The 10,690-nt window shown below is 41.3% G+C and overlaps 1 pseudogene; it reads left to right on the top strand.

Annotated features, from left to right (window-relative positions):
- Positions 1-3,821: 3,821 nt before the first annotated feature.
- On the top strand, positions 3,822-4,955 carry LOC100457354 (double homeobox protein A-like; annotated as a pseudogene).
- The last annotated feature ends 5,735 nt before the right edge of the window (positions 4,956-10,690 follow it).

Below are 10,690 nucleotides of genomic sequence, written 5' to 3'. Positions count from 1 at the left end.
ATTGTCGGCCTGGCGCGGTAGCTCATGCCTGTAATCCCAGCACTTTGGGTGGCTGAGGCGGGCAGATCGCTTGAGGTCAGGAGGTCGACACCAACCTGGCTAAACAAGGTGAAACCCTGTCTCTACTAAAACTACAAAAATTAGCCGGGCGTGGTGGCGGGCGCCTGTAATCCCAGCTACTCAGGAGTCTGAGGCAGCAGAATTGCTTGAATCCGGGAGGCGGAGGTTGTAGTGAGCCGAGATCGCGCCACCGCACTCCAGCCTGGGCAACAAGAGTGAGACTGCGTCTCAAAAAAAAAAAAAAAAAAAAAAAAAAAGAATTGTCAACCAGAGGGAGCGGCAATTCAGAAGCACGCTGAAGCCAAGTCCTCAAGACTAGAAAGCATGAAGCAGGGGAGGCGTTTTGAAAGCGTGAGGACAAAAGACCATGGGCCTGGATGGCTGATTCCGGGATCAGCATGCTAATTTGTTGAGAAGGAGGCCGTGCTGTGCTGCCAGTTATTAATGGGTTTAATCGGTTGATACACAGCCGTACTGGCTTAACCAGTAGCCCAGGGCCCGAGAGGATTTGTAGCTCGTGTCAGAATTTGATTGCAGTTCCTTCCACTTGGCATAAGGAGACACCATCAGCCTGATTGGGAGGGTCATGGTGAGATGGAGCCCGCCGAGGTGGCAGCGCTGAGCTGACCACGCCACGGACCATAGAGCGGGAGCCTTTCCTGCCCCCTTAACCGCAGCTAACATCAAAAGCACTGGTATGGGCTGTCTATCTGCGCTGGAACCTGAGTTGGTCTTTGTAATTACGATTCTTTTGGGTTTATTTTGCCAGTTCATTATCCAGCCCTCTGAAATCAGGCCTCCCAAATTTAGCAGGTGCTGGGGAGGACCCCAGGGAGTGGCTTGTGGAGGCTAGCTGGTGAAACTGCCCTTTCCTTTCTGTTCTATGGGTGTGATGGTGTTTGAGAAATATGGGGCTATGGTTCAGGCGCACTTCACATGTGCAAAGATGGAGAAAGCACTCACCTACACATTTAGGCTCAGAATATTGATGGAAACATTTTGAACGATCAAAAATAAAATGTTATTTTTAAAGTTTCTCTGAGATTTCGCTTAAGTTTTGGTAGATATTCTTAAATTTTAGTGACCTCAGTTTGGGAATTAAGTAAGCCAAATATTGTATCCCTATTATTAGTTATACAGAACTATGCCTTAGGCTTCATTAGAAACTTCTGCTTCAGCTTGACTGACTCATTTTCCATTTCTGGTTGTACAAAATGAACTGACACTTTAATGCTATGGCCACCTTTAAATAAAGTACAATGTGACAAAAAAAATACAAATGTTTTCAGAGACATCTGAGGTTACAGCAAATCTATTCTTCGCCTGCTTGCTTGTTCAGAGTTGTAATATTTGCTTTGGTGTAGAGCTGAAGACACAAATTGGTAACCAGTGGAATTATATGGACTCAGACCTATTTATTTTCATCATTTGTTTCACTCATATGCAAATTTATTCTGTACCAGGAAATGTCAATTTAATATATTCTACAGTACACAGTGAATCATGTAAAGTTAGTCAAGTTGTAAATACACTAGAACCATATAAGCTCACAAGAATATATCAGCGCATGATGGGTAAGTGACCTTCCCCTGAGAAAGCGTATCTGTTTAACTTGCATGATCTCACCCTTTAGTGTTTACTTCTTTAGTCTACGTTTGTTTCTCAGTTTTGAGTATAATCGTGATATGAAGAGACAAGTGAAATCACCACAATTTTGTTTTCCAAAATGTGAGACCATGCAAATACTGAAATGAGATTGAATAGCCAAAATATCAAACCACAATTATGGCTTTGCTTTACTTTTTGCCTGTTTAAGTGGCATGTGGCCTGCAATAGTTGGTAGGTATTCCTACCACAACCTTGCTTAGAATAGTGGTTGGCTAAATATAAACTTTAGAGATGAAGGTGGTTCTATACCCAGATTTCAATGTGACTGCTATGTCCACTTTACTTCCTTTAAAATACGTATTTTTCTAACTTTTCATTTTCTTTTTCTTCTTGGCTGACTTATTTTGGCTCAGGGATTTTTTTTTTTCCTTATGATCTCAAGAAATTTTTCTCGTGTGAAAAGACATAATCCTGCCAGGTGTGGTGGCTCACGCTTGTAATCCCAGCACTTTGGGAGGCTGAGGTGGGTGGATCACCTGAGGTCAGCAGTTTGAGACCAGCCCGGCCAAAATGATGAAACCTCGTGTCTGCTAAAAATACAAAAAATAGCTGGGCGTGGTGGCAGGTGCCTGTAATCCCAGCTACTCAGGAGGCTGAGGCAGGAGAATCGCTTGAACCCAGGGGGCAGAGGTTGCAGTGAGCTGAGATCACGCCATTGGACTCTAGCTGGGTGACAAGACCGAAACTCTGTCTCAAAAAAAAAAAAAAAAAAATTGTAACTTTTCCCATATAAAAAAAATAACACAAGATCTGGAATACAGAGAGAAGCATAAAGCTTTGCAGGTCATAGATGTAATCTTTCTTCCAGGAAAAATTTCTTTCGGATGTGACCAGAATTGGAAACATATTCCCTGCCGTCAGATAGCACTGGCTTAGGAGATGAATGAGGAGGAGCCTGCAGGCTACCTCAAGGATAAGGAGGCAAAAGGCAAGCACAGGGGCGGCATGCACTTGGACTAGGGCTGCTCCTTCCTGGGCAGGTTTCAGAAACTCACTGACAGTTAGAGCTAGAAGCTCCAATAGAGATAAATGCCTGTGTCTTCCAGATGGGAGAACTGACGCTTAGAAAGGCTGAATGACTTGTCTAAGACTTTGGGGCCAGAACAGGGATCTTATTCCAGTATTTCTTGCATGAAACCATTCTACTTTCTACATTTCTAATTTATAACTTTTTAAAGGTCATTTTAAAAAGGAAATAACATAAACATCAAGTCTGGAGGCTAGTGGTGGGATTATTCACATTTATTTTTCCACTTGACATTTCAGGGCAATAGTGATGCTTAAGTAAAACTGAAATTATCCTGGGAATATAAAAAATAATATATCTGTTTACATTTTGGTGTGGGATGAGTAGAATCTTGTTTTCAAATTCCTTGTTTGAAAGGCTATTAAGAAGAATAAATCCTCACCTGACAGTTTTCTAATTCCTTGGTGGTATCCTCTGTCCTTTGGTAACATGTGAAAGTAGAGCACACTTTTCTATTTTTGTTCCTACCGCACCCCTCATAAGGTGAAGCATGCATAGAGCACTCCCAGGGTCAGTGTGAGCCCAGCACCAGCTCAGGCTGCTGATGCTCCAGAGTTGGATTTCACCTTCCACTTAAAGGGCAGCCACAGGTAGATGTGCCCATCACAACCAACTCTGTGTGTTCATAATCTCTGTTTATTTTACAAGTGGTTTCCACACAAAAAATAGCACAATGTTTCTCAGAAGACAACTACATACAAATCAGCATACTTAAATTCACAGCAAATATTCAGACAATTGATGAAAATACTTACCCAAACAATAATTGTAGACTGTGCCTTCTGAATATATTTTTCATAAACTTGGAGTAAGGAATCCTCACAGGCACTGAACAATTCAAAAAATGCAAAGCTGTTTGTTAGAATACTGGTGCTTTCGGGTGGAAACTCTCATCCATATCCTGGTAAGGGTTGAAGTTGCACAGGTGTTTTCATTTGTCAAAGCCCAGAAAACCATAAGCTTTAGATTTGTGAATTATGTTGTATTATATGCAAACTTTCTTTTTAAAAATGAGCTGTAAGTGGTCTCCCAGACAGTAGCTCAGCCTCCAGGACTCTCTTCCAGCATGGCCAAAGACACCTCTTCACACAAGATGGTAGCAACAAATCATAGGGGCAATCACACCAAATTCACAGAAGATCAATTGAAAATCCTCATCAATACCTTCAATCAAAAATCTTACCCAGGTTATGCTACGAAACAAAAACTTGCTTTAGAAATCAATACAGAAGAGTCCAGAATGCTTGTTTAATGTTTCTAGGACTTTTCAGTGGATTAGTCTAAAAGATAAGTGTATTTTTTAAATTTTTAATAAAAACTTATAATTTTTAAGTAAACCTTTCTGTTAACAGTCTTGATTAGAGGATTTTAATTATGCTCAGAGATAATACATCTGTATCTTCTTCTATTTCATTTGAAAAGTACCAGTTTTCAATGTCACACCCATATGAGGCAGAGTCTAGCTCTGTCGCCCAGGCTGGAGTGCAGTGGCGTGATCTTGGCTCACTGCAATCTCCAACTCCCAGGTTCAAGCAATTCCCTACCTCAGCCTCCAGAGTAGCTGGGATTACAGGACACACCACCACACCTGGATATTTTTTTGTATTTTTAGTAGAGATGGTGTTTCACCATCTTGGCCAGGCTGGTCTTGAACTCCTGACCTCATGATCCACCCACCTCCATCTCCATCTCCCAAAGTGCTGGGATTATAGGCATGAGCCACCGCGCCTGGCCTTTTTTTTTTTTTTTTTTGAGACGGAGTCTCGCTCTGTCACCCAGAATTGAAGAGCTAGGCACAGATTCCAGAAAAGACCAGAACCTGACTTTAGATTCAAGCCACAGCCATGGGCAAGATCAACCTGGTGTGGAATTTCAAAGTAGAGAAGCCAGACGGTGTCATACCACCTATAGCGCCTCTCAATTACACACTCTCATCAAGGCATTTATGATAAACCCATACCCTGGGATTGATTCCAGAGAACAACTTGCTGAAGAAATTGGTGCTCCAAAGTCAAGAGTCCAAATTTGGTTCCAAAATCAAAGATCTAGATTTCATCTCCACAGAAAAAGAGAAACTGTTGTGTTCTTAGAACAAGAAGACCAGGGGCAAGATTTCTGAGGGACTTCAAGGTACAGAAGACACACAAAATGGCACCAACCTCACTACCACTCTCATTTCTGTAGAGCCAGAGCATGGTGAACACAGTCAAGTTCAGTGTATTTGGTATTATCAACTTAGGCCCCAACTGTCTCTCACAGTCTTCCTAGGAATCTATCCTTTTGCTGAAAGTGCAAGTTAAGCCTTCTGAAGATGGTAAAGAACTTGGCCAGGTGTGGTGGCTCACGCTTGTAATCTCAGCACTTTGGGAGGCTGAGGCAGGAAGATTGCTTGAGCCCAGGAGTTTGAAACCAGTTTGGGCAGCACAGTAAGACCCTGTCTGTATTATAAAAAACAAAATAAATAAAAAGGACTGTAGGAGGCTGAGACAGGTACAGGAGGCACCGCACTACTCTCCTGACACAGCCTGGATCCAGAGTTGGCAGAACTTGAGACAATGAAAATAAACTTAGTAATAATCATTTTTCAATCATCATGGTAATTATTGATTTGGACAAAAATCAGTTAACCTCAAAATCTTAAAGTGACACTGCTCTGCCTATGGAGTAGCCTTTCTTTTATTCCTTTAGTTTCTTAATAAATTTTCTTTCACTTAAAAAAAAACCTTATAGTTTGACGAAGAATGAGATATATACCTCATCTAAAAGAACCTTCTCACACACACTTATTAATTACAAAAGGAAAATCCGTAATTTTGCAGTGAAGAAATATGGCCAACTCCACCTTAACCAAGTGGCTGGAAGTCACTGCACCAGTAACGGCACAAACCAATGTGAGACGCTTCCTGATGCAATACACTAAAAAGGGCACAGTCTTTTCTGCATGTTGCTGACAAAAAGTGGGTAAGCTGAAACTGAAAGTAATAATTAGGCAATGTCAAGCAAACACAAATTCAGGTTGACAGTCTGCAAAGTAACATCCATGTACTCTTCAGCAATGGATTGATCCTAGCTACTCAGGAATCTGAGGCGGGAGGATTGTTTGAGGCCAGGAGTTCCAGATCAGCTTGGGCAACATGATGAGACCCCATCTCTACAAACATCTTTTTAAAAATGAGCCGGGCAGGGAGCGGTGGCTCACTCCTGTAATCCCAGCACTTTGGGAGGCCGAGGTGGGCGGATTACGAGGTCAGGAGCTCAAGACTGTCCTGGTTAACACGGTGAAACGCCGTCTCTACTAAAAATTCAAAAAATTAGCCGGGCATGGTGGCGGGCGCCTGTAGTCCCAGCTACTCGGGAGGCTGAGGCAGGAGAATTGCTTGAACCCAGGAGGTGGAGCTTGCAGTGAGCCGAGATTGCGCCACTGCACTCCAGCCTGGGTGACAGAGCAAGACTCTGTCTCAAAAACAAAACAAAACAAAACAAAACAAACCCACGTGTGGTAGCGTGCATCTGTAGCCTCAGCTACTCAGGAGGCTGAGGCAGGAGGATAGTTTGGACACAGGAGATCGAGGCTGCAGTGAGCTATGATCGTGCTACTGCACTCCAGCCTGGGCGACACAGCACTTTTCTGTTTCCAAACAACAACAAGAAAACAAAAAAATGGATAGAATAATGACAATAAAAATGGAGAAAAAGTAGGCTGACTCAGGAAATGCTTAGAAAGTGCAGCCATACCTCAAAGATATTGTGGATTTGGTTCCAGACCACCACAATAAAGCAAATATTGCTATAAAGCGAGTCAAACAAATTGTTTTGTTTCCTTGTGGATATCAAGTTATATTGACTGGATGTGATGGCTCATGCCTATAATCCCAGTACTTTAGGAGATGGAGGCGGGAGGATCACTTGAGGTGGAGGCTGCAGTGAGCCGAGATCACGCGACTGCCCTCCAGCCTGGGCAGCAGAGTGACACTCAGTCTCAAAAAAAAAAAAAAAAAAAAAAATTAGCCAGGCGTGGTGGTAAGTGCCTGTAATCCCATTTACTAAGGAGGCTGAGGCAGAGAATTGCTTCAACCCGGGAGGTGGAGGTTGCAGTGAGCCGAGATCACGCCACTGCACTCCAGCCTGGGCAACAGAGTGAGACTGGGTCTTAAAAAAAAAAAAAAAAGAAAAGAAGGCCAGGCGCAGTGGCTCATACCTGTAATCCTAGCACTTTGGGAGACTGAGGCAGGTGGATCACGAGGTCAGGAGTTCAAGACCAGCCTGGCGAAGATGGCGAAACTCCATCTCTACTAAAAATACAAAAAATAGCCAGGTGTGGTGGCATATGCCTGTAATCCCAGCTACTCTGGAGGCTGAGGTAGGGAATTGCTTGAACCTGGGAGTTGGAGGTTGCAGTGAGCCAAGATCACGCCACTGCACTCCAGCCTGGGCGACAGAGCTAGACTCTGCCTCATTATGGGTGTGACATTGAAAACTGGTGCTTTTCAAATGAAATAGAAGAAGATACAGATGTATTATCTCTGAGCATAATTAAAATCCTCTAATCAAGACTGTTAACAGAAAGGTTTACTTAAAAATTATAATTTTTTATTAAAAAATGCACTTATCTTTTAGACTAATCCACTGAAAAGTCCTAGAAGCATTAAACACAACAGAAGCAGAAAGCTCCTTGGTGCCATAACTTTGGATTCTCCATATCATCACTCTCTAAAAGGAACCAAAGCTTCTTGGAGAAATGGCTGCTTTCTGGCTGCAGGCAGGCAATGTGCAAAATCAGTCTAGAGCATCTTGTCATACTGGAAAGCAAGGGCACTTTTATATCCCCCAGGGTCACGTCCATAGGATCCGAGAGGCAACTTGAAGGAGGTCCCACTATCCAAACATGAACTAATATAAGCATCAATAATAATGATGACCACAAGCCAGGCATGGTGGTTCACACTTGTAAGCCCAACACTTTGGGAAGCTAAAGCAGATGGATTGCTTTAGCCCAGGTTTCAAGACAAGCCTGGGCAACATGGTAAAACCCTCTGTCTGCCAAAAATAGAAAACAAAAAAATTAGGCAGGCACAGTAGCATGTGCCTGTAGTCCCAGCTACTTGAGAGGCTGAGGTGGCAGAGTCACCTAAGCCCAGGAGTCTGAGGTTGCAGTGAGCTTTGATTATGCCACTGCAGTCCAGCCTGGGCCATAAAGCAAGATTCATCTCAAAAAAACCCAAACAAACAAAAATAATGATGATGATGATGATGATGATGATGATGATGATGATGATGATGACTGCAATGAGCAGGTGCACACCTGATGTTTAAATCATCAAGCTTATGATGATATTAAAGCATGCAGTCAATAGAAAAAATACATCATCCAGATATTGGAATTAGCATTAAAAGACTACAGTACTCCCCCTTTATCTGTGGGGCATACTTTGGAAGACCTCCGTGGATCTCTTAAACCATGGATAATACCGAATCCTACCTTAGCACTTACCACACACTGTGGTTGTAACTTTTGCAGTTTGAGGTACAAAAGCAAAACTAGCAAGAATTTATTTTTCCTTTTCCACAATTTTACAAATAAAAGATTAATTCTTACCCTAGATGTTAGCAACCTCAGCATATTTTTTTTCCTCATTAAGTGGAAAACTTTCAGCTTTTCAGTTACTGAAAGCATTTTCAGGTTTCTCTTTTGCATATCTGAATTGCCAGCATCACTACTCTTGCATATTGGGACCATTACGAAATAAAATAAGGGTTACTTGAACACAAACACTGCTATACTAAGCTAGGTCCATCTGATAACTTAGATGGCTCCAAGTGTCTAACGAGCAGGAAGCAGGAAGTGTGGATCTGCCGAGCAAAGGGATATGTTGCATCCTGAACCGGATACAGCAGAATGGCGGGAGGTTGCATCACATTTCTCTGAACAGTGCATGACTTAAAACTTATAAACTGTTTACTTCTGGAGTTTTATATTTAATATTTTTTGACTGTGGGTGACTGAAAGTGAGGAAAGTAAAGCCACAAATAAGGGGATACTACTATATTATAGATATGCTCAAGGACTGAAATAATAATAATATTGAGTAAACATATGTGAAATCTCAGCAGAGATAAAAACGTAAAAAAACAAAAATTCTAGTACTTAAAAATACAATATCTTACAGAAAAATTTCATTAGACTCAGAAGAGGCAGGAGAATAATTCCCTACATTAATTTTTAAAAAGTCAACCCATTTTTGGCCAGGGATGGTGGCTTACACCTATAATCCCAGCATTTTGGGAGGCAAAGGCGGGCAGATCATGAGGTCAGGAGATTGAGACCATCCTGCCTAACACAATGAAACCCCATCTCTACTAAAAATACAAAAAAATTAGCTGAGCATGGTGGCAGGTGCCTGTAGTCCTAGCTACTCGGGAGGCTGAGGCAGGATAATGGTGTGAACCTGGGAGGTGGAGCTTGCAGTGAGCTGAGATTATGCCACTGCACTCCAGCCTGGGTGACAGAGCAAGACTCTCTCTCAAAAAAAAAAAAAAAAAAAAATCAACCCATTTTTAATTTATTCAAGTGCTTTCTAGGATTTTAGGAAACCAGAATACTACTTAGAAAACTGGTAAATAAAAAAGTAACTGATAAATAGAAAATGGTAAATAAAGGGAAAGAATCCTGTATTTATTCTACCTTTTCTCTACAAGCAGTACCTCAGGGTAACCAAAGAGATAATGAAGAAAAACTATCTACAAAAGTTTTCTATTTAATATATGAAAGAAGAATAATAGAATTAAAATGGCTCAATTTCTTGACCTCTAATTTAATCAATTTTGGAAGTTATCATCCCTGCTGCTCTTGGTTTGGTTCAGCCAGGAAAACAGCCAATTAAGTATTATAGAAATAAACAGTTTAACATAAGAATTAGTGCCTGCATTCTTGTGCATCTAAGCAAAAAAAAAAATGAAGGTTTGGCAGGTTGCCTATAGAAAGTCAGAAACACAATCACAAATGGCATCAGCTGAAAACACTGATACAGGAGGGAAAGCAGCAGCTCATGATGAGTCCAGGAAACTTCTGTATTCACCAGGATTATGAAGTACACACTCGTGCGAGGTCTATGATGGGGCTATATCTGGATGCTAGAATTGCTGAGAAGAACCTTGTTAAAAGCTCTGAAAGTCTCCATGCCTGGCTGCCAAAAATTGCTGACAGTGACTTTGGCTTTACTTTTATCTTTGGAATTGTGTGTGCATTTTCTCTATTTGCAAATTTTATGAGGATTCATTTAGGGAAGAGAGTTCTAGAATATAGAGTTCTTAGTTTTAGAAAACTGTAGTGGTTGCTGCCAAGTTGGCAAAATAATTCAAAACAGCTGCTAATGTCACAAAAAGAAAGACAACTAGAAATAATGTTTGTTTAGAAAAACATAACGTTGTCTATGAAATATTCTTGAAAAAAATCTAAACAGTTCCTTAAACTTTCATTTTTTTGTAAAAAACACTTAGTTATAAGGGTTAATGGAAGACATCCTAAAACTCTTCCGTTGTGGGAACTCAGGGACCCCGAATGGAGGGACCAGCTGGAGTTGTGGCAGAGGAACATAAATTTGAAGATTTCATTTTAATATGGACATTTATCAGTTCCCATATAATACTTTTATAATTCTTATGCCTGTCTTTAATCTCTTAATCCTGTTATCTTCGTAAGCTGAGGATGTACATCACCTCAGGACCACTGTGATAATTGTGTTAACTGTACAAATTGATTGTAAAACATGCGTGTTTGAACAATATGAAATCAGTGCACCTTGAAAAAGAACAGAATAACAGCGATTTTTAGGGAACAAGGGAAGACAACCATAAGGTCTGACTGCCTGTGGGGTTGGGCAAAAAGAGCCATATTTTTCTTCTTGCAGAGAGCCTATAAATGGATGTGCAAGTAGG

This window comes from Pongo abelii, chromosome 8 (genome assembly GCF_028885655.2).
Source record: "Pongo abelii isolate AG06213 chromosome 8, NHGRI_mPonAbe1-v2.0_pri, whole genome shotgun sequence".
Taxonomy (NCBI): Eukaryota; Metazoa; Chordata; class Mammalia; order Primates; family Hominidae; genus Pongo; species Pongo abelii.
The sequence above is the reverse complement of the archived record's forward strand: the minus strand, read 5'-3'. Positions and strand labels throughout refer to the sequence as shown.